This window comes from Polypterus senegalus, chromosome 11 (genome assembly GCF_016835505.1).
Source record: "Polypterus senegalus isolate Bchr_013 chromosome 11, ASM1683550v1, whole genome shotgun sequence".
In the NCBI taxonomy this organism is placed as follows: domain Eukaryota; kingdom Metazoa; phylum Chordata; class Cladistia; order Polypteriformes; family Polypteridae; genus Polypterus; species Polypterus senegalus.
The window spans coordinates 148,280,918-148,308,335 of NC_053164.1; the positions used below are offsets into that span (position 1 = coordinate 148,280,918).

Here is a 27,418-nt window from a genome sequence, read left to right on the forward strand (position 1 = left end):
AACCGTAACAACAGTTGTGTGGAGCTTCCAACCTGTAGCTTGAGTTTTTTTGTAGACTTCAAGAATTCTACTGTTAACTTAAATCCCTGAAATAAACTGAGTGGCCCAATATAATTGCAAAAAATCAATTAAATCGCACAATAAAGATTATCTAAATATTTACCCCAGTCCTTTTCACTGCATACTCACAATGTAAGCAAAGAAGGTACTCTAACCACACAACCAAAGTACAATATTTAAATTTTTCCAGTGAGAGAATGGTTATGAGGGCTCTTTTAGTGCACCACAAGTGAATGTGAAGAGTGTAATTAATTAAATCATAGATGATGGAGGACAATATATTCCAATTTTTAATTCAAATCTTGTTGCTATGTAGATCATTTATTTTTAATTTTGCCTGTGACTGTTTCCTGCCATGCTACTCGAGTATAAAGATGATAATGATGGATTTTATGATTATTATTAGTGTTGTTTTACCTTGTGCTGGTTCTTGACAGGCTACAATTTTTTTTTGTTGACAATAGTAAGGCACCGAAAATGAGGTGCGTTTGCGTAAGAGAATGAAGGTGTTAAAAATATTGACAAATCGCCATCACAAAACAATTTCAAAATACAATCAAGTTGAAATTGTTAGCCATTAATAATCATGTTGTAATATATAATATGAGAAATGTTTTATAACTCAGTTTCGTTGTTCTTGATTTGTTATTGCCTTTGTTGTTGTCAATTTTAATTGTAGTAAATACAATATCACTTTAAGGCCAAAATTCAATATACCTGTAGTGCTTGTTATTCATGGTTTTGCTTTTAAAAATGCTTATGTGTTAACTAAGTTTGTTTTAAAAACAAACTGTAAGTACATTTTAAGAGTTTTACAGTTAGAATTGAACCCTAACCTCCATAACACAAGATAGGCATTTAACACATTGACTACTGACCATTTATTACCAATACAGTACAGTATAGGTCTGTGCACATATGATAAATAATGAAATTTATGAAAACTCATAAAAAAAATTTAAAGAAAATTTAAAGAAATCTATTACAAAACAACAGTTTTATTATAAACAATAACTGTGTCAGTACTCTGAAAATGTAAATAAATCCAATGAAGAATGTAAAGAAAATGTTAATTTATTTTCACATGCATCTTGATTGAAAGTTTGCATTTAAATGGCAAGCAAGCCTTGAAGCATGGCACTATGCAGAGTGCAGGCTTAGAAGGAACTGACTTTGAACTCAGTGGAACAAAAGGTTGTTGTGTTGCCAAATTTTACAATATAACAAAAGATTCTCTACACATAGTATTGAGACCACATTTTTACGTTATTTCCAGCAGTAGTGCTACAGGATGAAGGAAGATTTCCTTGTTAAGAACTAGGGGGCTCTGCTCCTGTTCTCTTCGCTCGCCCACCCCCAGGTTTGTTTTACCAGATTTACAATTTAAAGAGATTGTTATTTTCATGGGAATTGTTACATTTTTATTATTTTCACTTTTTCTTTAAAACTTTTGTAAAAACAATACTTGTCCTTTATTTCTGGCCCTGGGCGTGGTTGAATCTCTTTCTCGCAGGATGTATAATGCTGGGGGTCGGCTGAATGCATGCTAAGGAGATGCCATCGGATCATGTTGTCTTGCTGCTGTTGGTGAGCTGCGCGTTCTGTTTGTCGCGCTATGCGTCAATTATTTAAAAGCCTGTACAGCAGCTGTCCTTTTGCCACTTCGTGTCTCTTTCATTGCGTTGTGAAGAGGGGGTTTTGCTTTGCTTTAATGTTTTGCTTGTTGCTTGTCGTTGTTTTAAGAGCTGCGAGCATATGAAGTGTGTCTGCCAAAGGCATTCCAACAACCGCTAGGTTAGATGTCCGTGAACTTGTTTTAAATGTTGTCTCACTGCCTTGTCTCGCGGGATGTAAAATTGTCTTCTGAGACGATCACGTCTCATCTCCCTAGTCTCCCTCCCATGATTTTTTTTTTTATAATAGAGAGATATGCTCCATCTAATCTTTATAATCAGATACTTAAGAACTTAACGAGTAAAACTGTTCTGAGTGTGAATTACTCTTCTGAATGTGGAAATTTCTGTCAATGAAAATTTTGAAGTTTTGATTTACCAATAATAAGTAGGTTTGAGAATATTGCATTATATTGTATTAAACCAGTCCAGCAGCTGGAATATAGACTACATATCAAGCTTTTGTGCATTTGTCCACCAGGAGATGTACAGCTGTAACTGTAGAGTAAATATGAGAACAGAGAATTTTCATTCTTTTTATTTATTTATTGGGCCTGTTATTTCAAGTCCGGTCAGGTAGAGTTGCTTTGGTTCAGTAGCAAATTATCAATTGCATATCGATATGCTTTATAGTCTGAATTTATTGTTATGAATTTTATACATGACCTTACCCAAGGCAACATGAATCTGGACATGTGTAAACAAATACTTTTGAATTGTGTCCGCACCGGTCAAAGTTAGTAGTCCGTTGAAAATGATCATTGATGTTACATTATAAGAATCCTAGCCCTATAGAACGAATGAAGATTGCTAAAAGACCACCCAAACAAGAGCATGTTATATTCAGGGCAGATCTGTAACACATTGCATTTGTTTCACAAATATACATTAAACGTTTTTCTAACAGTTGCATTCTCATTTGATTTCTACACAATTAGTGGAAATTCTACTAGTGTTGGTGCAGATTTGCTCTGAAAACCGTGATTCTTTGCAGAATCTAGAGTTGAAAGAAAATGAAAGATGAAAAAGAAATGCGACTTCCAATTGAGAGGTACTCCATTAACTACTATACTCACTCCTCAAGCTGGTGATATAACATATTAATTGGTTATTGGTTGAAAAGATTTTTAAGTGATGCCTATCATTAGCTTTTTTTCTTTTATGACACCAATAGAAACTGCATCATGGTCTTTTCTTTCTGTGTATTATTGTTTTTTAAACCTATTTATTCATAGTTTCAGATTTAAGACATGCTAGTACTTGACTTTTCTAAAGCTGTCGTTTCTGTTCTGCACTACATTTGCATATGGTAAGCTTGCACAGTTATAGGGAATAATGTTATTTTTATGTTTTTATTATTTTTCAGTTTTGTCAGGTGGTCTAGACTCTCTAGATCAGAGCCTGGTGTACAACATTCAAGTGAAATTGCTTCAAGGGTCCTTTAAACTTTGGTGGTAAGTAAATAATTGGTTCATTTTCTTTACCTCTTCTTTATAATGCTTTTTTTCCTGTTGCACATTCTTTGTTATTAAATGTTCTCTCACCTAGAAGACTTGTGCATTTTTTTTTTATAACAAATTAAGAGTCAGGTTAATTTTGTACATATGGGATAGATAGATACTTCATTAATCCCAAGGGGAAATTCACATACTCCAGCAGTAGCATATGGATAAAGAACAATATTAAATTAAAGAGCGAGAACAATGAAGGTATAACAGACAGACAATAATGTTGTATAATATTAACGTTTACCCCACCTGGGTGGAATTGAAGAGTCGCATATTGTGGGGGAGGATCGATCTCCTCATACTGTCAGTGGAGCAGTACAGCGACAGCAGTCTGACGCTGAAGCTGCTCCTCTGTCTGGAGATGATCCTGTGCAGTGGATGCAGAGGATTTTCCATTCTTGACAGGAGCCTGCTCAGTGCCCGTCGCTCTGCCACGGATGTCAAACTGTCCAGCTCCGTGTCTACAATAGAGCCTGCCTTCCTCACCAGTTTGTCCAGGCGTGAGACATCCCTCCTCTTTATGCTGCCTCCCCAGCACATCACCACGTAGAAGAGGGTGCTCGCCACAACTGTCTGATAGAACATCTGCAGCATCTTATTGCAGATGTTGAAGGACGCCAGCCTTCTAAGGAAGTATAGTTGGCTTTGTCCTTTATTACACAGAGCATCAGCATTGGCAGTCCAGTCCAATTTATCATCCAGCTGTACTCCCAGGTATTTATAGGTCTGCACACAGTCACCTCTGATGATCACGGGGTCCATGAGGGGCCTGGGCCTCCTAAAATCCACCACCAGCTCCTTGGTTTTGTTGGTGTTCAGTTGTAAGTGGTTTGAGTCGCACCATCTAACAAAGTCCTTGATTAGGTTCCTATACTCCTCCTCCTGCCCACTCCTGATGCAGCCCACGATAGCAGTGTTGCCTGCAAACTTTTGCACGTGGCAGGATTCTAGAGTTGTATTGGAAGTCCGATGTATACAGGCTGAACAGGACCGGAGAAAGTATAGTCCCCTGCAGCGCTCCTGTGTTGCTGACCACAATGTCAGACCTGCAGTTCCTGAGACGACACATACTGAGGTCTGTCTTTAAAATAGTCCACGATCCATGCTACCGGGTATGAATATACTCCCATCTCTGTCAGCTTGTCCCTAAGGAGCAGAGGTTGGATGGTGCTGAAGGCACTAGAGAAGTCAAGAAACACAATTCTTACAGCACCACTGCCTCTGTCCAAGTGGGAGAGGGATCGGTGTAGCATGTAGATAATGGCATCCTCCGCTCCCACCTTCTACTGGTATGCGAACTGCAGAGGGTCGAGGGTGTGGCAGAGCTGTGCCCTCAGGTGGTGAAGCAGCAACCACTCCATGGTCTTCATCACATGTGACATTAGGGCAACAGGCCGGAAGTCGTTCCACTCACTAGAACGTGATGCCTTTGGGACTGGGGTGATGCAAGATGTTTTTCAAAGCCTCGGGACTCTCCCCTGTTCCAGGCTCAGGTTAAAGATGTGCTGTAAAGGACTCCCCAGCTCCCACGCGCAGGCCTTCAGCAGTCGTGGCAATACCCCATCTGGACCAGCTGCTTTTCTGGCAAAAAGTCTCCTCAGCTCTCTGCTTACCTGGGCTGCTGTAATTGTGGGTTGGGTGAAACTCTCTTCTATGCTGATATCAGCAGAAGGATGAGTGGAGGGTGCAGTACTCCGAGGTGAGAGTGGGTTAGGGTGGTCAAACCTCTTGAAGTTGTTCATTTGGTTTGCTCTCTCCACGTCTTTCTCAATGGTGGCACCCTGCTTCAAACTGCAGCCAGTGATGATCTTCATCCCATCCCACACTTCCTTCATGCTGTTATTCTGCAACTTCTGCTCCAGCTTTCTCCTGTAGTGCACCTTTGCCGCCCTGAGCTGGACTCGGAGTTCCTTCTGCACGCGCTTGAGCTCATGCTGATCACTGCCTTTAAAAGCCCTTTTCTTCTGGTTCAAAAGGCCCTTGATGTCACTTGTAATCCATGGCTTGTTGTTAGCATAGCGGCGTACTGTTCTTACTGGAATTACAATGTCCATACAGAAGTTGATGTAGTCAATAGTACAGTCAACCACCTCTTCAATGTTCTCACCATGTGACCCCTGCAGGATATCCCAATCCTTCGTTCCAAAGCAGTGTCTCAGAGCCTGCTCTGCCTAAGGGGACCACTTCCTGAATGAGCATGTGGTTGTAGGTAGTGCCCTTACTCTTGGTTTGTAGTGTGGCTGAAGGAGAACCAGGTTATGATCTGCTTTCCCAAGTGCAGGCAGTAGGGTGGTGCTGTATGCGTCTTTAACGTTTGCATACAGTACGTCAATAGTCCTATTTCCCCGGGTGTTACAATCCACATACTGGGAGAAGGCAGGTAATGTTTTGTCCAGCGTCACATGGTTAAAGTTTCCAGCGATTAGCACAAGCGCCTCAGGGTAGTGTGTTTGTAACTTAGCAACAGCGGAATGGATGATGTCACCAACTATCTCCATGTCTGCCCGAGGGGGGATGTAAACAATAACAACAATGACATGTCCAAACTCTCTGGGCAAGTAATAGGGACGCAAACTTACGGCCAACAGTTCGATGTCCCTGCAGCAAGTGGAGATTTTAACGTTTACATGTCCAGAGTTGTACCATCTTGTATTGACATAGAGAGTGACTCCTCCTCCTTTCTGCTTCCCGCAGGTACTTGCGTCTCTGTCCACTCTAACTGTGATAAACCTGGTTAGCTCCACGTTAGCATCTTGGATGTTAGTTGTTAGCCACGTTTCACTAAAATACAGCAAACTGCCTTCTCTGTTGGTCCTGACATATTTTTCACCAATTCAGCCAGTTCGTCGATCTTATTTGGTAGTGAGTTTACATTTCCCAGGATCACTGAAGGTTTGTAGTTCCACTTTCTCACTAGACGCTTGGCTTTTAGCTTCGCGCCGGCTCTGCTGCCTCGATACCGCCTTCTTACCTCGTCAGGTAAATAGGGAACCATACCGGCGTGTGATCTTCTTTTGCTTGACAGTTTCATTATGGGTATGGTTTGCTATGCACGTTAAATAGTTTTGTCTCATAAATACCCATTTACTCATTTACGATAGTTTTTCCTCCTCAAACATCTAACTTTAGCAAATGATGTATTTCACAAACAATTTAGCAAATATAATCATAGTGTCTTATTTATGAAATGGTATGTTAACTTTGTAAAATGTAATAGTTTTATGATTTTTATTTTCTTGTAAGACCTAACCTTGCAACAACTGCCTTTGTATGTGCATATATATGTATTTGTGTATATGTATACGTGTGTGTGTGTGTGTGTGTTAATGTATAGTTTTTGTTAAACTTAGGATGTACAGAATTCCTACTTTATGCATTCTCATTTTCTCCCATTTTCCAGTGTTGCACAGAGCCAGTTTCTGTAGCTGTTTATTTCTTGGTTTATTCATCCAAAATTACAGCAGAGTAGATCAAAATCTAATAAGGCTTTTCTTCTTGTGCATATTCTAGTAGTTCTACTTTGACAGTGTCATATGGTGCAAGTATAGTGCATAATACTTGATTCTAAAAGGTACCTAGTTAACACAAATTACCTGATACAATGGGGCTTTTAGTAAAGGAGCATGAACATCCTTTAAGATGAGGTGGCAGAAGCTAATTGTGAATGTTGTATTTTATTAGCAGAAAATTTAAACCAGGACTAACATGTCAGGGTCTGCTTCACTCTTGCCATGTTGTTGAAATTGGTAGGCTGGTTGGTGGCAGCCACAAGGGGACATTTGGATCTGATAAACAATGAAACAGTACAATGGAAATCTTTCAAGAAGCCAGTAAATAAAAAGGAAACCATGAATCTTAAGGTTGTTCTCTATAAACTGAAACACAAACCTGGCCCGGCCCTTAATTGTCTTTTACTTTTCTTGTAAAATGTGATAAATTTATCCATTTCAAATCACTTAATTTATTGCAGCCTGTCTCTTTCTGGTATCAGAGCATCCTGATGTATATGTGGCTAAACAACATTTACATTTACTCACTTAGCAGACACCTTTATCCAAAGTGACTTACAAAAGAGGTCAATATAATGATGTAAATGGCAGTTTGGGTGGGGGTGGCTGTTTAGGAGCATGTTTGCAAAATTGATTGTCACAAGTAAAGAGCTCTAAGCCATACAGAACATAAAACTAGTTAATCTTTTTTTAGTTTTTGAACACTTCCTAAAAACAATGCGGGAGTCAGAAGTTCAGATGAAGGTGGGCAAGTTGTTTCACCATATCAGAGCTATTTAGATTTGATGCAACACATAGGTGACATCAGAAGATGCTGTTCATTAACGTTCCTGAGTGAGCAAGAAGGGACATAGCACCTTGCGAATGAATAGGTGCATAATTGAATAATTGCACCACTGTTAAGGCTAAGCCCTTTCTATGTCAATAGTTGCCTTGTGCATATTAAATATGCAGTAACAGTATCTTGTGTACATTAGGAGTAGCTGTGAAATGCTGATAGGCCTTGATAAAAAATAATGTACATCTTGCTCTTAGTGTAGCACATGAAGCAGTCTGTGTACATTCAGAATCAAAGATTTGATTTCATACATGATCATACTGTTAGGAAGTGCTACCGATTTTTACCATGTACCCTTAATTTTAGGTGCTGCATACACACATTATGCCATTCCAGCTGTATTTTTATGCACTTATCCTTCCCACGCTAATCAAGTGAATTTATTACCAGTCACATGAGTAACAGATTTGGACATATAAGCATGATCACTCCCTCGATGTGCTATTCATACATTATGCAATTTCTGCTCTTTGAGGAGCCAATCATGTATTTAGTTCTACAGTCTATTCCCTGTTCCATGTTCCTTACAATGAATATCTTATATCACTTATTCCTATAAGCTTAGATAGCAGCACTCGCTGCCAGTCCAATGCATGGCCCAGAGAGAATGTATAGACTACACAAATGTGACCAAGCTGAGATTTTATCCCAGTCTCCTGTAAGTGTGATGCAGCAGAAATACCTGTGACATAAACCATATTTTAGTTGTCAGTTAGCTATCTTTTATTCTTATTGCTGTATTTACAAACTAATGCATATGTTTTTCTCTTGTAGAATGTATTTTTCCACAGATGCTCATTATGTCTTAACAGTGAATCTTCCATCCAATCTATATTTTTCCCCAAACTTGAATGTGTATTTTTGACAGGAATTGTTATTGTTAGCTAGTAAAATGGCAAAAAAAATGGACCATGCTAGTAAAATGGCAAATAGTTGCTGTACATGTTCAATATATTGTATTTGTAAAAGAATATTTTGCATCATATACATTGTAGCAACTTCTCATATCATTCAATCAATCAGTGGTGTGTGTGATTCATAGATAGTGGAAGGTGGTGCAAAGAATGCAAAACTACGCTCAATTTATACATTTTTTCTAAAACTGCATGTTCAGAGGATGAGCATAATCTTGTAGGAATATACATAACATTCCAGCATCAGCAATTATGAACTTGTTTTGTCATCATAGTGAATAAGGCTGCCTCATCATATACTACAAAAGTGACTGTTAGCCAGAAGTGTATTTCAGATTTTTATATTCAGAGATTCTTGTCCTATTATCTAATCAATTTAACCCACTCAGAAAAGCTTTTCATAATAGTCAATCGCATGTGTGGGAACCCTTGATCTATGCTATTCTGTTAACGATGGCTGAGAGACTGAATTTAGGATGGTAGCTTTTGATTTAAAATTCTGCCAGACAATCAAATGGACAAAATTGTTAATACTTGTAAGGTTAATGTAGGCAAATTTAAAAATAATGGCCTTGGCTTATCACTTAATAGTAAAACTTGCAAAATACCACTATTAAAAACTCTTAATGTTAAGCAGCAAAATCTGTGATGGACTGCAATCCATGAATATATAACTTGATCATGTCAACAAATGAAACAAAATATAAATCATTAATTATTGATTACTTATTGCACAGAAATATTTGATGATACAGGACTGAGAGACTTCATTCATCAAAGTCTGAAAATTCTTAGACATTGTGTTACATGGCAAGGATTTACAATATATTAAAGACACAAGTCTTCACAGTTTGAGGATATAAGAAGTTGTACCGTAGTCACATTCATATTGAACTACATTTTCTAAACTCACAATTAAAGTTAAGTGACATTTTGTGACTGATCACAAATGAGCTGTTGTCCTCATTATAGGTCGCAGTGCTTGTTTCCTAGTCTGCTTCAAAGTCATAAAAGTAGTACTTTACTTAAAGATGCATTTTTAATATAGAACAGAAATTGAATTTTTCAGTATTTTCCCCAATGCAACTGGTTATAGTCGATGTAAGCATTATATTTGGAAGTTAATCTTAGACCGCAATTAATATTACAACCCCAAACCACCTGCAGCCTAAGATGCATGCATAATTTGCCAATGAAACCTGTGTTCTTAAGATGCATTTAGCGATCCAGTTTAATTCCTGTTAATTTCAGTTTAAATATTCCTTTAATAAAGATTTTCAGATTTGAATAATGAGAGGAAGCTGTATAGGTTCATCCTGAAATCTACAGAGTTAACTTATTTCTGATTTATTAATTTAATATATTTTTGAAGGATGGGCTTGATTTATTTGTATGTAGTTAGTTGCACTCTAAGATAAGGGAATGTTGAAAGAGCGGGTGTATGAAACCAAACCAACAATGACAAACCTATAAGCCAATCTTTTATTAAACTTGGGAGTTAAAGGGAGTACTATTGGTAGTTCAACTTGCATCAGTAAAGGTAACAAAAGTCTTTCAAACACATTTATCCTGCATGTTTTGATAATTTAATGGAATTTTAATATAGCTCCAGTTCTTCACATACATTCATTTGGAGCTTAAAATATATTCCTATTGCATGAATTATAGTATGGAAAATCTTAGTATATCTAACATTTTTAATTAAGATTCCAGATCATACACCAGAAATCCTGCAGTTTTAGAACCTGCTAAGGTTAAATTGCACTATATTATATCCTTCTGTATTATTTTGATAGACTGCATTACTGATGCCCACCATAAACAAAAACCTGGCACACCACAGATGATCTTGATTCAATAAAATACTTTTTTTTTGCAGTAATTAAAGCCACTTTTCTAAAACCATATAGCATGCTTTCAAACACTATCATGATCCTTGTATATAATTTAAATAATTTATTATTGTCTTTTTTTATTCATTATAGCCATAAATTTTAATTATGGTTGAAATCTATCCGAGTTGAAATCTGAGGACTACTAGGCACTTGTCAGAGAAAGACAATTCCATTTTGGAGAAGAACAATCAACATACATTACTATATTCAGAAAATGTGTTCTAGTATTCAGAGTATTTTAAAAAAGGAAGAAAATTCCCTGGCTGCTGAGATCAAACAAATGTTGGTATAGTACTCCTTTCCCACAGAATAGAGGTATTACCACAGAGTGGCTATGTTTGTCAAATTTTTCTGTATAACCATACCTTCATTTAAAATCCTGACTATCCCTGCTGCCATGCTGATAAAGCCAAAAAAACTCTAAATTAGATATAATAAAATGTCCCCTCCACACCCTGCACCTAATTATTATTCCTGCTGCACACATTCTCTCTCCATATCAACCCACAATGCACTTAGTGCTGCTAACGCGCCTGTCAGTGCAGTACGGTATGTTATATTGGCAAGGCAAATTATTTATTCAAGAACGTTGAATTTTAGATCACGATAGAAAAAGAGTGGCAAGAGCTAATCATGAACATCGATAAAAAGAAAATGAACAAAGAATAATCCAATAAATGAAAAAGAGAAAAATATCCCATATAATATGTGAACAGAAATGCAAAAAGCAACGTTTATCGCATGTAAGTTAGAGGATAAAGTAATTCATAATATTGTTTTTGATGCGGCATTAATGTAATTTCATTTTTTATTTACTTTTTATTACATTGTATTTCGTTTTACTCTTTTACTTTTTATTGTGTTTTATTATTAATTGGTATTCAAAATAGACAGTTGTAGTAAAATACTCAAGTAACTGATTTTCTGTGTATAATAACTAAGAACCAGACCATCTTCCTCCCATACCCTGCATACTCTTCTATATCCCATCTTTTTAAATACTCTTTCTTTCTCTGAGGAGTGCCCTGACTCCCTTCAAGCGGCCGAACCACGAGATAGTGGGCGCCCAGTGACCGCCCCCAGAGATTGGCGAGCAAAGTGAGCAGAGGCTCAGCCCCCTAGTTTCACATTATTAAGTTTATTGCTTTCATGGTCTTAGAGTTATCTGGCAGAAGACAAAGCACATGCTTAAATTAATACTGCAATTACTTTGTTAGACATGTGTATACTTCTTGGAATTCAGCCATGCCAATACAGTGTTTGAGAATTCTCATTATGAAATATCTGCAGTATATTTTCTTTGTTGCACTAAATATAGGCGTCATTAGAACAAGAGGTGAAAATGCATTTAAAGCCTGTATGCTGTACATCATTCAGTGGTATAGGGTCCTTGACAAGTCTGTCCTGTACTAAAAAGAAATGGAGAAAAAAAGAGAATCTCTATAAGATTGCAGTTGTGAACTGTTTTGCTAAATTCATATTGCAAAGATAGTGTTCTAGAGTCAATTACCTTAAAAATGCATACAGTTCTTCATTAAGACAAATTGAACCCAAACAGTATTATAATCCCCTTAAGATTGTGTGTCGATAGGAGAATAAGTCAATTCCTTCATGGGACTAGAATGCATGTTTAGCTTTGTCATTTGCTTTGTTTGTGCACTGATCATTACAGGTATGGCATAAGAAATTCCTTGATTTATTTTTAGACTAGAAATTATGTACAAACCGGATTCCAAAAAAGTTGGTACACTATATACAAATTGTGAATAAAAACTGAATGCAATGATGTGGAGATGGTAAATGTCAATATTTTATTTGTAATAGAACGTAGATGACAGATCAAACGTTTAATCCGAGTAAATGTATCATTTTAAAGGAAAAATATGTTGATTCAAAATTTCACAGTGTCAACAAATCCCAAAAATAAGCAATAAGAGGCTGGAAAAAGTAAATTTGAGCATAACGAAGAGCTGGAAGACCAATAAACACTAATTAGGTCAATTGGCAACATGATTGGGTATAAAAAGAGCTTCTCAGAGTGGCAGTGTCTCTCAGAAGCCAAGTTGGGAAGAGGATCACCAATTCCCACAATGTTGCGCAGAAAGATAGTGGAGCAATATCAGAAAGGTGTTACCCAGCTTAAAAATTGCAAAGACTTTGCATCTATCATCATCAACTGTGCATAACATCATCCGAAGATTCAGAGAATCTGGAACAATCTCTGTGCGTAAGGGTCAAGACCGTAAAACCATACTGGATGCCGGTGATCTCCGGGCCCTTAAACGACACTGCACCACAAACAGGAATGCTACTGTAAACGAAATCACAGAATGGGCTCAGGAATACTTCCAGAAACCATTGTCAGTGAACACAATCCACCGTGCCATCCGCCGTTGCCAGCTGAAACTCTACAGTGCAAAGAAGAAGCCATTTCTAAGCAAGATCCACAAGCTCAGGCGTTGTCACTGGGCCAGGGATCATTTAAAATGGAGTGTGGCAAAATGGAAGACTGTTCTGTGGTCAGACGAGTCACGATTCGAAGTTCTTTTTGGAAATCTGGGACGCCATGTCATCCGGACCAAAGAGGACAAAGACAACGCTCAGTTCAGAAGCCTGCATCTCTGATGGTATGGGGTTGCATGAGTGCGTGTGGCATGGGCAGCTTGCATGTCTGGAAAGGCACCATCAATGCAGAAAAATATATTCAGGTTCTAGAACAACATATGCTCCCATCCAGACGCCATCTCTTTCAGGGAAGACCCTGCATTTTTCAACAAGATAATGCCAGACCACATTCTGCATCAATCACAACATCATGGCTGCGTAGGAGAAGGATCCGGGTACTGAAATGGCCAGTCTGCAGTCCAGATCTTTCACCTATAGAGAACATTTGGGGCATCATAGAGAGGAAGGTGCGACAAAGAAGGCCCAAGACGATTGAACAGTTAGAGGCCTGTATTAGACAAGAATGGGAGAGCATTCCTATTTCTAAACTTGAGAAACTGGTCTCCTCGGTCCCCAGACGTCTGTTGAGTGTTGTAAGAAGGGGAGATGCCACACAGTGGTGAAAATGGCCTTGTCCCAACTTTTTTGGGATTTGTTGACACCATGAAATTCTGAATCAACATATTTTTCCCTTAAAATGATACATTTTCTCAGTTTAAACTTTTGTTCCGTGATTTATGTTCTATTCTGAATAAAATATTAGAAGTTGGCACCTCAACATCATTGCATTCAGTTTTTATTCACGATTTGTATAGTGTCCCAACTTTTTTGGAATCCGGTTTGTACATAAATTACCATATAAAAGTTCTTTAATATATATAACTGTTACATGCTGGCATTCTGCTTTGGAATTTATTTTAGCTATACAGTCTCTAGTAATATGGTATCTTATTAGGCTTTGCAGTATTAGATGATGGTGATCATGACCGCACTTCACTTAGAAAGTGAGGAGCCACTTAAACCACCAGTATGTGCAGAATCCAGCTTGCCTGAAGAAGGGGCCTGAGTTGCCTCGAAAGCTTGCATATTGTAATCTTTTTAGTTAGCCAATAAAAGGTGTCATTTTGCTTGGCTTTTCTCTATATTCTTTATTATGTAAAGCACTTTGAGCTACTGTTTGTATGAAAATGTGCTATATAAATAAATGATGTTGGTGGGAGATGGGGTAGCAGGCTGCATGTGCTGATTGCAAAAGAATTTAAGGTGGCCTGGAATTACATTTTTTTCGTTGCCTTCAGGGATTCTTGTGTTAAAAAGCCTCTACAGCATAGAATGGAATATTCTATAGAAGATGTGTGAGACTTGGCACTGTATTAAGGTGAAACTTGTCCATTGGGTGATAGAGGTGTCACTGAATAAAGTAGCATGAATGCATAATTGAGACAAAAGATTGATCTTGAGGTAGTAAATTATGTAGTGAGGTAAAACCGATACATTTATTTTAAAAATGGAATGAGAGACAGATTAGATGTATATTTACTCTGTTAGTAAGAATATGTGGGAACCAAAGAAAATTGATAAGACTTAGTGGAAACCAAGAAAAGACTAATTCTTGTAGCTAAGGATCCTTGAGACTGTGGGTGATTGAAGAGAAGGAACCTAAGTTTAACTGATGCTGACCTGAGCCAACCTATGAAATAAATGTCTTTAAATCTGTCAGTCATTGAATAATTATAACATGTTTTAAAGTCGACAAAAAGTTCATTAATTTTGAATAATCAAAATACTGTATGTAACTAATGCCTAAAATGAAAAATGTTTAAAGATGACTTCTCTTTCACTCCTTCATTGTTTGTTTTTTGTATGTTGTATGCTTGATATTAACAAAGATACAGTAAATGTTTGGACAGCTGTGATTTAGTGTTGATTTAGTCTTAGTGAAGCAAATCTTCACGATATACTCAGGCTGGATATAAGCCCATGCTGCTTGAGAAAGAATGCCAGCTTGTAATTAATCATTTTCTTGCTGTGTTGCTAGCCACTTCTCCCTAGTATCCAACTATCAGATGAGAGAGCTATATTTTAAAATCTGAGGCTATGCTAAATCATTTGCACACCCTTGCTACAGCTGACTGGCTTGAGCATTGGTAAATGTTGAAACAATGTGGCAGTTTTTGGAGAGATATGAATCAGCAGTGGCAAGGAATGTGAAGTTATAGGTTCCTGAGAGCTACAGTGGGGGAGTAAACACACTAGATCTAAGCATCTATATATACAATTCTTTTCTTGTTCGAAACGGAAATTGCGTATGACTGCGCGAAACAGAAATTGCGTATGACCGTGCAAAACAGAAATTGCGTATGACCTCAGAACATATTATAATACAGGAACTATTATATTTTTATATCGTCTTTACTAATTGTTATTTGTGTGAGAGTTATTTTACTGATTTTGAAAAGAAGTAAACAAAAACTCGCTCTATCCCACAGAAGTGCGCCCCGCGTCGCCCTCTCCCAGCCCTCCTCTCTGGACTCCCGCTGAGCTGTCTGCCGCCTGGCGCATTCGGACAGAGAAGTTTTGTTTTATTTGTCCAAGTGACTGTCACGGAAACTGCCACATTGTAACTTTTTTTTTTAATTGGCAGTACTTGATAGAAGAGATGAAGAAAACAGCTTTGCGTCTTTCTGCTTTTTAACTGCGCCGAGCTGTAAACAATGCCTTCAGTGGAACGGGGTTCGTGATAACAAAGTGGACACTGGGAGGTGCGGAATGTCGGGCTGCTCCGCCGGGTCAACACCTTCGCAGTTTCGGGCAGCGTCCTCTCTTCTTGCATTGTTTGTGACACTTCATGTGTCCCGTCGGCTCCTTGGACAGTGGAAATCTTGGCGAATGAGTGTAATCGGCGCTATCGAAGCATGACTCTCTTGGTAAATTACGGTGCACGGCTACTTACTGTCCCTTAAGGTGAGTTCGGGGTCACTAAAACCCCGCAAAATTCAAGGTTGCTTTTGTGATGAATTCCTTTAAGAAGATGGAGGGTTTACATCTAAAAAGATGCACGTACCTCTTCAAGTAAAGTATTGGACTTGGGAATTGTTTGGACCTTCTGTCCGTTAAGCACGGAAGGGCAGCGTCCACATTTCTCAGAATAATTTTTCTCTTAAATCACAGGCACGTAGTGCAAGGTTGTCGAGCAGGTAGTTTACCCGATACCACTGCAGTAGTACTCAGTGTATCTTCACTTCTTAAATGTTAATGTTTTATTGTTTTAATAATTTATACTCTTCTTATATATCATTCAAATTCTCTTATGGAAATGTTTTTTACTGTTTAATAATTTATACGCTTCTTATATGATATTCAAATTCTTTTATCAAAATGTTTTACTACTTAATAACTTATTTTATAAATACTACATTTTTATTTTTTTTCCCTTGCACTCAGTGAGTGAAGCCACTGGGTAATCAGCTAGTATTTAATAAAGTATTTATCTGGTGTTAATGTGGTGCTTAGAAGTACGCAGAGTAGAAGAAGCTGCAAGTACAGTAATGAATCTCTCCTGCTGTCTTTTTTTTAAACTCTATAACAAAAGAGATGAGTTTAATGACATGTTCCTTTTTCGAACACAGCAAGTTGTACCCGCTTTATACAAATGTTAACGCCTTCAAATGAACACGTGGACAGGTCTCACTATCTTACTGCTACCTATAACCCCACTATTTATTACAGTAGTTCCCCACTATCTAAGCCAGAAATTCTTATGTGTGTTTAGGGGATTATTGTTTTATTATTTATATATTTCTCTTTCTTTCCTTCTGGCCTCTGTAAAGTTATTTCCCTATGGGGACAAGTAAAGTACATTTATCTATCTATAGAAGATACATATTCCAATAATATGAATATATCATTGAAAATTTTAGAATGGCATAAAGTACCTGTGTCTATGAAAGCAAATACATTGCAAGTATTAGTTCTCTTAGGAGAGAATTCATAATTCTGCAGAAGCGAGACAAACAGAAATGAAACTTGAAAGGTTTTTAATCAAACTACATTTTGAAAATCCTAGCATATTTTGGTTTGTGTTTTACATCAAAGGCATCTTCTTCAATAAGTCTCCTCTCCCTGTTGAGAGTATTTTTGGGAAGATCTTTATTAATGCTTTTGCAGATACCTGCCATAAACCTGAATCATATGAAAATGGTAGCTTCCTTTCAAAAAAGAAAATTTATTGAATTAATAATTCAATAATTAATTTATGTGGTTCTGCTGCACAAATGTTGCCGCACACACCAGAGGTAATCCCCATTCCCTCATGTCACCAGCCTCATTTTCATTTGCATCAGTAAGTTTTATAAATGGCTACAATGACCTGCTGAATTGAGATTAATTTTCCCTAAGTATTAGAGCAAGCAGTTTTAAGAATGACACTGTGTTGGTTGGACGTGCAAGTAAAGAATTTCACAGTACTTGGTACACATAACAATACTACTAACTTAGCAAAACTTACACTAATGTGATTTAAATGTCTGTACGCTGCAGGAGTTCAGTGCAAAAATCCTAGTGCTTTTTAGAATTGCTTAGCAAATCTATTCTGTTTAAGCATTTCCCTTACACTTACATTATATATAGTCAATATATGTGTGAGGCTGCATTTTGGAGCACACAGCTTTTTCAGCTAGTGGAAAAAAGTGGGTTTTTTTTGGGAGATTAAGTCAGTCCCACATAGACAACTATTGGAGAAATTGCCTTTGAGAATCAGTGTCATTTCCCAGGAAACAGCTGTCTCCAAACCTTCAGCAAATTATAAACATTCAGTTAACCTTTTATATATGGATATCCAAATATAGTCTGAACCTTACATTTGTACCACTGTTTACTGTAGCTGATTACATATCTCAGCAAATCTGCTAAAAAGGGTATATTTGATCATTTGTTTTATTTTATTGTCACTTCTTTGCAGTTTATTTGAACCTTGCATCAGATGTGTATCCTGGATGTAAGACCGCTGACAGTAGATCTGGAAATTACCAATTGTCCTTTGCTCTCTCCTACCATTGTCTAGTCTCCTACTCCACACCTACTGAGCACCAAAAGGGTATCCATGTGAAACTGTTTGCCTGGCGCCTTAGGGATATGATGAATAAATAAAAGCAACATAATGTAATGCATAAGGTTTAACAATTTTAACCTTATTTATGATTTATCTGTATTACAGCAATAATGCTTTATGTAGCCTTGATCCCCGCAGATAGGTTTATGCATCTATATGATGTCCCTTCTTTTAGTTGTGAAGATGTTGTCTAACAGAAAGAAGCATTGCCACCTTTATTTTACACCACAGAAAAACCATTATATTTAATGCACATGTAAGTTTTATATAATTGTAGTAAGTGATTTGTAGTTCCTATTTGAAATACTCTGCACATCAAACAGCGTGACTGTTCAAGGTACAAAAGATATCTTTTTTTTTTTTTCAATTCTGTTGTTTGTGAAACTGAAATAATGAAATTTTGAGTGATGAGGATAAGCTTTATCTCTTTATTTGATCAAATACAAAAAGGTTTGAAGGTAAGTGATTCACAAATGGCTTATCAATCCCAGGCAATCTATCAAACTGTTGCAGTCGTCTGTTACAGTTTGACTTCATCTTTAGCATACATATTTCCAAAAACTATTCAAACTAAAGTAGAAATTAATAATGAATAATTATTTTATATTAATATAGTGCTTTTCTCACTACTCAAAGTGCTTCACATAGTGATTGGGGATCCCAGCTTGGAGACAGCCACAACTTGGATTAGGAGTTGAGGAAATATGCTTCTGTTTTAATTACAAATCGTCTTTTCAGGAGAGGGCTGGAATTCTCGAAGTATAAGGATATGCTTCTGTTTGATTACATGTGGAAAGTGATGTTTTCCTCAAAGAGAACAATAATAATAATTCCTTGCATTTATATAGCGCTTTTCTTACTACTCAGAGCTCTTTACATAGTCGATGGGGATCCTCTTCGTCCACCACTAATGTGCAGCATCCACCTGTATGATGCAACAGCTGCCATTTTGCACCAGTACATTCACCACACAGTAGCTGTTAGGTGGTGAAGAGGTGAGAGATAGTTAGCCAATTAGAGACACAGAATGGTTGGGGAACCAGAAAGGCTATGCTGTGTTAGGCAATGTAGCCAGAACACCGGGATACACCCTACTCTTTATGAAGGATGCCCAGGGATATTTTATGATCACAGAGAGTCAGGATCTCACTTTTATGTCTCATTCGAAGGACTGCACCATGTTTACAGCACAGTGTCCCTGTTACTGCATTTGGGGTCCACATTCATAGCATAGATTGTATGTCAGTAAGTCCACTTTAATAAAAATGTGTCTGTGTATCTCAGTTTCTGTCTGCTTGCTATGTCTGTCATTCCAACAGATGGTACATGACAAAAAAAAGTATTACTACAGATGTTTGGGATGCTCCATCTTTTATCTCAAAGCACAAGGTGATCATCTGATGCTCTTAGCTCTCTGATCCTGTGTCCTACTTGTGTTTTAGAATGGCGGAGGAGCAATATATAGTGTTGGCATTAGAAATAAACTTGATCCGTTCGGTTTAAATTCAAGTCGGACGTAAAGAATTTAGGTGTAACTTTTGACTCTGACCTAAATTTTAAATCGCATATTAATTCGGATTACTAGGACTGCATTTTTTCACTTAAGGAATATAGCTAAAGTTAGACCTCCCATAACTTTAGAAGACACTAAAAAATGAGTTCACACTTTAGTTTTCAGTCGACTAGATTACTGTAATGCATTCCTTATAGGACTACCTAAGAAGGACATCAATTGGTTACAGTTAGTGCAGAATGTAGCAGCAAGAATCATAACTACAAAAAGAAAATCTGAGCACATCTCGCCAGTAGAAGCGTTTGTTACATTGGTTAATTGTGTCACTTAGAATTGTTTTCAAAATACTACTAATGGTTTACAAAGCCGTAAATAATCTCGCTCTGATCTATATTTTGGAATTCCTGTCCTCTTACACTCCATGTCATAACCTCATATCTTCAAAAGAAGGTCTGCTTATAATTCCAAGAGCCAATCTGAAAAGAAGTGATGAGGCGGCTTTTTGCTGTTATGCAGCTAAAACTTAGAAAATTGTACCAATAGACATTTGCCAGGGTAATACAGTAGGAACAATTTTAAAAGGGGGAAAGCATTTTAAAATGGCTGTTTTGTGGTTACATTTCAGTTGCATCCCTATTAGTCTATATGAGAATTGAAGTATTTTCCCCTGGGTTCTGCCACCCTTCTAATCTGTACTATTCTCTGCTGTCTTTTCCGGTTCTTCTGTGGTGGTTATCTGCGGCACCACCACCTGATCAAGGTACCATGCTGCCATCTTTGTTTATGGATTCAATGGCGCGGGTGCCACAGATGTCCTCAGGACCATCATCATCTTCAATTTCTTCCATGTGAAGCCTGAAAACCATAAGGACTGATTTAGAACATCTATGTTAGCTAGAATGCCACTGCCACTGGGCAGTCTTTTTGCCTTGGAACCCCTTTAGATTTTTTTTTTCTCTCACCCATCTTCCTGGCCATTTGACTGTACCTTTTTATTTCTTACATACTGTATAATATTTCCTAATCTTATTTATGTTTTATATTAACTTTTCTTTTATTTCCTTTTGTAAAGAACTTTAAGCTTCATTGTTGACAGACACTTAACCTTTTATTGAGATGGATGTTTGTTGTGTGCCATCTGTTGTAATGACAAATGCAATGCATTTTATTACTACATATTACAAAATACATTCCAATAGATGATGCTCTGCAAAAGTTAACGCTGAGGCCTATATTGATTTCTTAGATTGCAGCCTATCTTAGATGGGCAGCACAGCAAATACACAACATAAATATCTAACATTATAAACATTTAGTTTGTGAAAGAAAAATATTTGGCAGTTTTACAGTAAATGCCCCAACATTTCAACAAATACAACTAAAGAATGTGTAGACAGGACTGAACACCCAGTGGCCTACTGCATCATTTATGGGACATTATCTCTGGCAGCATCATTAAACTGACATTTGGATCCACTTTCAGTATTAGTTCACTTCTTGTTGATGAACTAACTAGTGACTATAGCAGCAGAAAGGCACACATGAATGTTTACTGCCTGATTTTAACAAAATGGCACCAGACTGATTCTTTATGCTACATGATATTATGATACAACATGATTTTGTCAATACAAAAAAAACATACATATACATGTACAAAAAATACATATACATGCATACGTATTATAATATGTATAATGTGTTAGACCTTGGTAAGTTGATCTCCTAATTTTTAAATTAAATTAACTATGTACTTAGTCAAAAGGAGTCTAATATCAAAAGCTCAAAATAAGTAGCATCTGTAATACAAGCATGGGAGACCTTTGTGAAATAATGCAGCACAAATTCATTGTAAGAGAAAGCAACATAGACAAAAGGATTTGGAACATTTTGACATCATACAAGAGGAAGTGATAGTGGTTTCAGTGTAGTTTGGCAGTTTTCCCTGGCTGGTGGCTGAATGTAACCAGTGAGTACATTGGGGTTTCCTTATTACATTGTTGATAAATGCGATGATTGTGAAGAGAACCATGTTAAATGTCAATTCCGTAGGATAATTTTTCCTTTTTTAGTAAGGAAAATAGGCATTTGTTTAAAAAGAAATTATAAAACATAGCAACAGAGCCCACAATACCATTACTTCAAGCTGTAACAGTAGTCAGTAAAATTCAGGAGAAAGTGAGTGTTTCTACAGATCTTTATTGGGCATGAAACCAGTTTGAAAGGATTTGGATTTTTTTTTATGGGTTCTGGTTTTCACAAAACACCAGGGAAATCATGGTTACTGACAGTTTTCTGACTTTTTTGCTCTTCTGTTTTTTGTTTCCGGTAGCATATGTCTTACAATGGGTATAGAAAAGAATCAACCGCCTTAAAAATATTCACATTTTGTTGTTTTACAGCTTGAATTGAAATAATTAAGAAACAAAAGTGTTCCATCTGTATTTGGTCAAAGCAACGTAACCGCCAAGTGAAAGATCTAATAGCAACAGTTCAGACAAAAAAAAAAAAAACAACTGAGATGGTTAAAGGATCACACCCCTCCAAAAAATGTTTGTAAATTCAATCAGGTGTAACTAATCACTTTCTACATTGCACACCAATCTGACTTTGTTCCATCCGTGATCAACTGTAATAATTCTGATTGGTTCAGCATAAAAACAGCTATTCCTAGAGCATTCCACTGCTTGAAAGTGCAACTGAAAGCAAACAATCAACTATGGGTGGCAAGGCACTGTCAAAAGATCTCGGGAATAAAGTTGTTGACCAGGTACAGGGTAGGAGATGGATATAAAAAAATCAAAGGCTTATTAGTCCCAAGAAGCACAGTAAAGTCCATAAGCAAGAAGTAGAAAGTGTTTGGTGTTACTAGGACCCTTTCCAGATCAGACTGTCCCGCAAAAGTAGATGGAAGAGCTAGAAGGAAATTAGTCAAAGAGGCTACCAAGAGGCCTATGGCAACTTTGAAGCAGTTACAAGAATTTTTTGGCAAAGAAGTGGTCATTGTGTGCATGTGACAACAATATCACAAATGTGGTTTGTAAGGGAGGGTTGCAAAAAAAAAAGCTACTCCTCAAGAAAGGACACATTAAATCTTGCTTGAGCTGAATCAAAACACAACCTTGAAGATACTGATGCCAAATGGGGGGGAAAAAAGTGGTCAGATGAGACCAAAATCAAACTGTTTAGCATCAACACCAAATGGTATATCAGGTGGAAAGCCAATACAGCTTACCATCCAAAGAACACCATACCAACAGTAAATCATGGAGGTGGTAACATCCTGTTGTGAGGCGTTTCTCTGCAGCAGAGCTTCGGGCATTTGTCAAGATGGAAGGAAAAATGGATGGGGTAAAATATCCTCAAATTCTTGAGGAAATCCTGCTACCCTATGCCAGAAAATAGTCAATAAAAATAACCCAAAGTACACAGCAAATTTGACCACACAGTGGCTGAAGTAGAAACCGGTGAATGTCCTTGCATGATCTAGTTATAGCCCAGGCTTAAACCCTATTGAAAATCAGTGGAATGCCTTGACGATTGCAGTCCACCAACAGTCACCATTCAATTTGACTGAGTTTGGGTAGTCCTGTAAAAAAACAGTGGGCAAATATTGCACGGTCTACATGAGCAAAGTTGGTAGAGAAGTATCTCAATAGACTCATGATATAATGAAAACAAAAGGTGGTCCCGCAAAGTACTGACACTTTCCTTTCATCGTCTCAGTGATTGTTTTTATTTATTTGCTGTTGCTATTGTATCATTCACTTGGCTGAAACAGGTTGCATTGAGTAAATACAGCTACATACATTTCTTGTTTGTGTCTTCATTTCAGGCTGCAAATCAACAAAATGTGATTATTTTGAAGGGAGGGATTCTTTTTCTATACCCACTGTATGTGAAGCTCTGTTGGGTAAGGCGCTTGTGCTGCACTATTGCACTTACAAAAAACAGCTATAGAGTAGACATTAAAGAAACCCACACTATAAAAGACTAGGCTAGAAGGTATCTTCTCTGACGTGAACCACTAGAATCCTTGTATTGTCAAAACATATTTACAATAATTATGCATCACTGTGGCCTACACACATTTTGTTTATGGAGAGATGGCCTAAAGAGTAGCACTTCAGTCATGAATAGTACTGAGCAGCTAATAAAAATTAAGTGTTTCTCGTGGAAAGTTTTAATAGCAACAGATGTAAACATATTGAAAAAGTCCACACTTTTTATTTTATAGTTTAAACCATTATAAAGCCATCATCCTCAATTTCTTAAAATTAATTATACATGCACATTGGTGAGTAGGCAATAGGTGTTATACTGGGGAGGAAAAATTGAGGTGGTTTGTGTATGTGGAGAGAGAGGCTGAAGAAAAGTGGGTGAAGAGGTGTACTGAGATAAGGAGATTGAGGTTGTTAGACTAAAGAAGATAAAGTTGATGGCCGTATCAGATGATGTGAAAGGAATGGGTCTCATTCCAAAGAATGCCTGTGACAATGGAGAGTGGAGGATAAAGGTTTTGAGGGCAACCCAGAAAATGTCACTTAAACAGCATACTTTACATCTACAGTATGTAAAATAAGTGTACAAAACATTTAAGATGTTGTTTTGAAAAATAAGTAATAACAAGCAGATATAGATAATTTTCTTCCATTGCACTGCTATTGTTACAGGCTAAAAATGTCAGTATGAAATATACATGTATATCCTTGAATTTTCCACCATGCTATTTCAATTTTGTCTGAACAAAAAATGTTTGATGCCTCTTCCCCAACAGATATACAACAATGTGTATAAACAAACTGTAGAGGCATTTTGTTATTATAGAAATAACTTGCTCTCTTCTGGAATTTATAAAGTTGCAACCTATCTATGTGGTTAGTTGAAACTGGCTAGTTATGGATTAGTCAATACAGTACTTCTCTGTCAGTTCACCTTATCGATTCCAGAGGAAGTCCTTCAGCAGAAGATTTTACAGTGTAGTACTGCACAGTACAATCAATTGTAATCAAGTACATAAACTTACATTTATCACATACACAAATAAATGTAGAGTGAATTGAATGAAGTAAACAACTTAATTTCTTAAAATTTCAAAGTAAGCACATTGGGTCAGATGAGGTAAAGAAGCTGCAGAAATAGATTGGGTACAAAGGATGCTTAATGTCTCTGTGCATGTTAGCCTTTTACAGGTCTGGGGTGTGTGTGCGCATGTCTTTCTCTTCATCTAGCATGTACTCTGATACAGCAAACAAGCAGTGAGCTACAGTATCTTCGTGTATAAATTTGAGTGTGAGTTTTTTTGTATGCATAGGTCAATTTTTTTGAAGTTATCGTTGTTTCCTGAGACATCATGCTTAAATGCACTTTTTCTCAACTTTTTAACATAATATAATCAGACTCTGAACTTAACAAATTTTAACCGCATTACCAATCTTTGATTTACATGGAAGTCTAAAATGAATAACTGTTCTACTGTATATGTTACTCTGTGTGTGTATGAGCCACTTTGGCTAAGTATATTGGATGGTGGCACCATGGCCCTTCTGAACAATTTTGCATTACCTGGTACCTTCTGCAAGTAGGCAGATTTGAGTCCATTGTGTCGACATATGGCCAGTTTGCCATTTCTGTTAAAGTTTAGGAATCAGCAGTATTATTTAGCAGTGTGTACATTCAGGTTGAAATCATAACCTTAACGTGTAAGCCTGGTTTTGATAGTCTGGGTAGGATTTGGTCATTATTTAAACTGTCCAGTAAAAAAACAAAAATAGTAACTGTATAAAAATTATAAAAGTAACAGGTTTTATTGGGGGGCAAGGTGTTCCAATGGTAGCTCTGCTGCCTTGCAGTAAGGAGACCAGGTTCCGCGTCCTCCCTTTGTGGAGTTTGCATGTTCTCCTTGTCTCTGCATGGATTTTGTCCATGTGCTCTGGTTACATCCCACAGTCCAAAGACATGTAGTTTAGGTGGACTGATGATACTGAATTGGCTCGAGTGTGTATATGTGATTGTTTTCCCTGCAGTGGACTGCCGTTGGGTTTGTTCCTGCTTTTTTCCCTATGCTAGCTAGGATAAGATCCAGCACCCACCATGAACCTGCTTAGGACTGAGTGGGTTAGAAAATGACTGACTGATAGATTTTATTCTCATATTGCACTTTGTAGTCTTTGATCACCAAAACATTGCCAGGAATTATCCGAGTGATGAAGGAATCCACTCTGCCTATTGTTGACTGTCCTTTAATATGTGGCCTTGGGTCCACTGGATGTTCTGTACTATAAAGTAAAAGACCAAGACTTCATGTCCATAACACAAAATTTACAATATAAGAATGTTTTCTAGCATGGGTAACCCATCATTCACTGAGTTAAAAGCATTTGTCACGGAGAAATTTTCATTACATCCATATAAACTTGGGAAGCAGTAACTTTAAAATCTGTTCCCATCATTATACAAGCTCCTTCACAAGCCACTCAATTGAAAGTTATCACTGTATAAATTTAAACACATGTAAAAGCTTAAACAGAAAAGATAGGAATGAAAAAACTCCAGGATTATGTGAATCCCGAAGAAAAATAATACTTTCTAGTTCTATAGTTCAGTCAGGTATCTTCCTTGCAGGGTGAAATCTGATTATTATGGCACTAGCAGGAAAAGTAGCTGTGAGCTCAGGCTGCGGTGATGCTTGCACCATAAGCTGGAAGATGATGTGCTATTGCTAGAAAAAGTCACAAAGATAAATGCTGAGGTGTCAAACATGACAAACATTAGAAAAGAGTAAAATACAGTTTTTAATCAGTAGGCATGGTTCATTCATTTTATAATAGAAAAACTGAAAATTGTGTTGATTCATTTTGTTTAATTTGGCTCGATTTGTTACATAAATAGCCATTTTTTGATTCAGCTTTAGTCTCTCCAGGTCCCACTGTCCTAATACAGATAAGCCAGTCGCAGGATGATTGGTTGACAGATGGGATAATTTTTTGGTACCAAGTCAACAATTTGGACCTAGAATTAGTATTCAGCAGAAAGTCTGAAGTTGAGAAATGCTCATCAGTGGAGGTTCTGTGATGCTACACATTTATAATTCCTGTGTAAACACAGCAGTTCAAGTGGAATTTCTCCCAAGCGCCAAGATTTATAACACTCAGACTTAAGTTGGACTCTCTTGGTGTCAGTGAAGTATTCAGTGCATGTCTACGTTAATGATATTTTTGTAAGTAATCTGGGGTGTTCAAGAGGAACTTAATATTTATTTACACTAAAGTCAGATCTGTCTATCTTAAAATCTTTGCTAATCAATACTGATGCCAATCCTTTTGATGGAAGTAACATGGGATTTTTTTTTTTTAAATAACTTTTTGTAAACTGAGTCAAGAATTCCTTCTTGAGGAATTGCACATGAAATTATTATACCGAACTCTACATCATCTCCTAATATTTTAGTGATTTCATATCCTGTGCGATGTTCATATTTAAACCTAGTCAAGAACATCTGTTGTACTAATTAACAGATCTCCTGGGCCATATTCATTATTCATAATTTAATTCAGCAACCTTTTTATCTGACCTAGCTAAATAATTACGAGTACATATTGTTGAAGTGATTTTAATTTTCACATTTATGTGAGAATAACCAATGTTTTACTTGCCGTCCAAACTCTTTAATATGTTAAAGGTCTGAGTTGCTCTCAGTTATAAATTAGATCTAATCATCACTCATGGTGTTAAGATTCAGTGTAATTACTACTCCATTAAATTAAATTATTTCTCTTCACTAGTTTTGCAATTGTCCTTGCTAACACAATCACAGATAAAAACTAGAACAGTATTTAGTTAAATTCCTTTCAGTTTATTTTAGTACAAAATTTTTCCAATGAATCCAGGCTCAGAATGCTGTAATAGTTTTACATGTAAAATTCAATTACAGTCTTTAGAAAATACTAATTA

General features: G+C 37.0%; 1 protein-coding gene across 2 annotated transcripts in view; it reads left to right on the forward strand.

The window, feature by feature from the left end:
- The window catches only part of rap1b (RAP1B, member of RAS oncogene family), a 176,997-nt gene that overhangs the window by 89,867 nt on the left and 59,712 nt on the right, over positions 1 to 27,418 (forward strand). For both annotated transcript variants that reach the window (XM_039769783.1, XM_039769784.1), the window contains exon 2: positions 3,100 to 3,187. The gene's annotated coding sequence lies outside the window, so the exon portion shown is untranslated. The remainder of the gene's footprint in view (positions 1 to 3,099; positions 3,188 to 27,418) is intronic.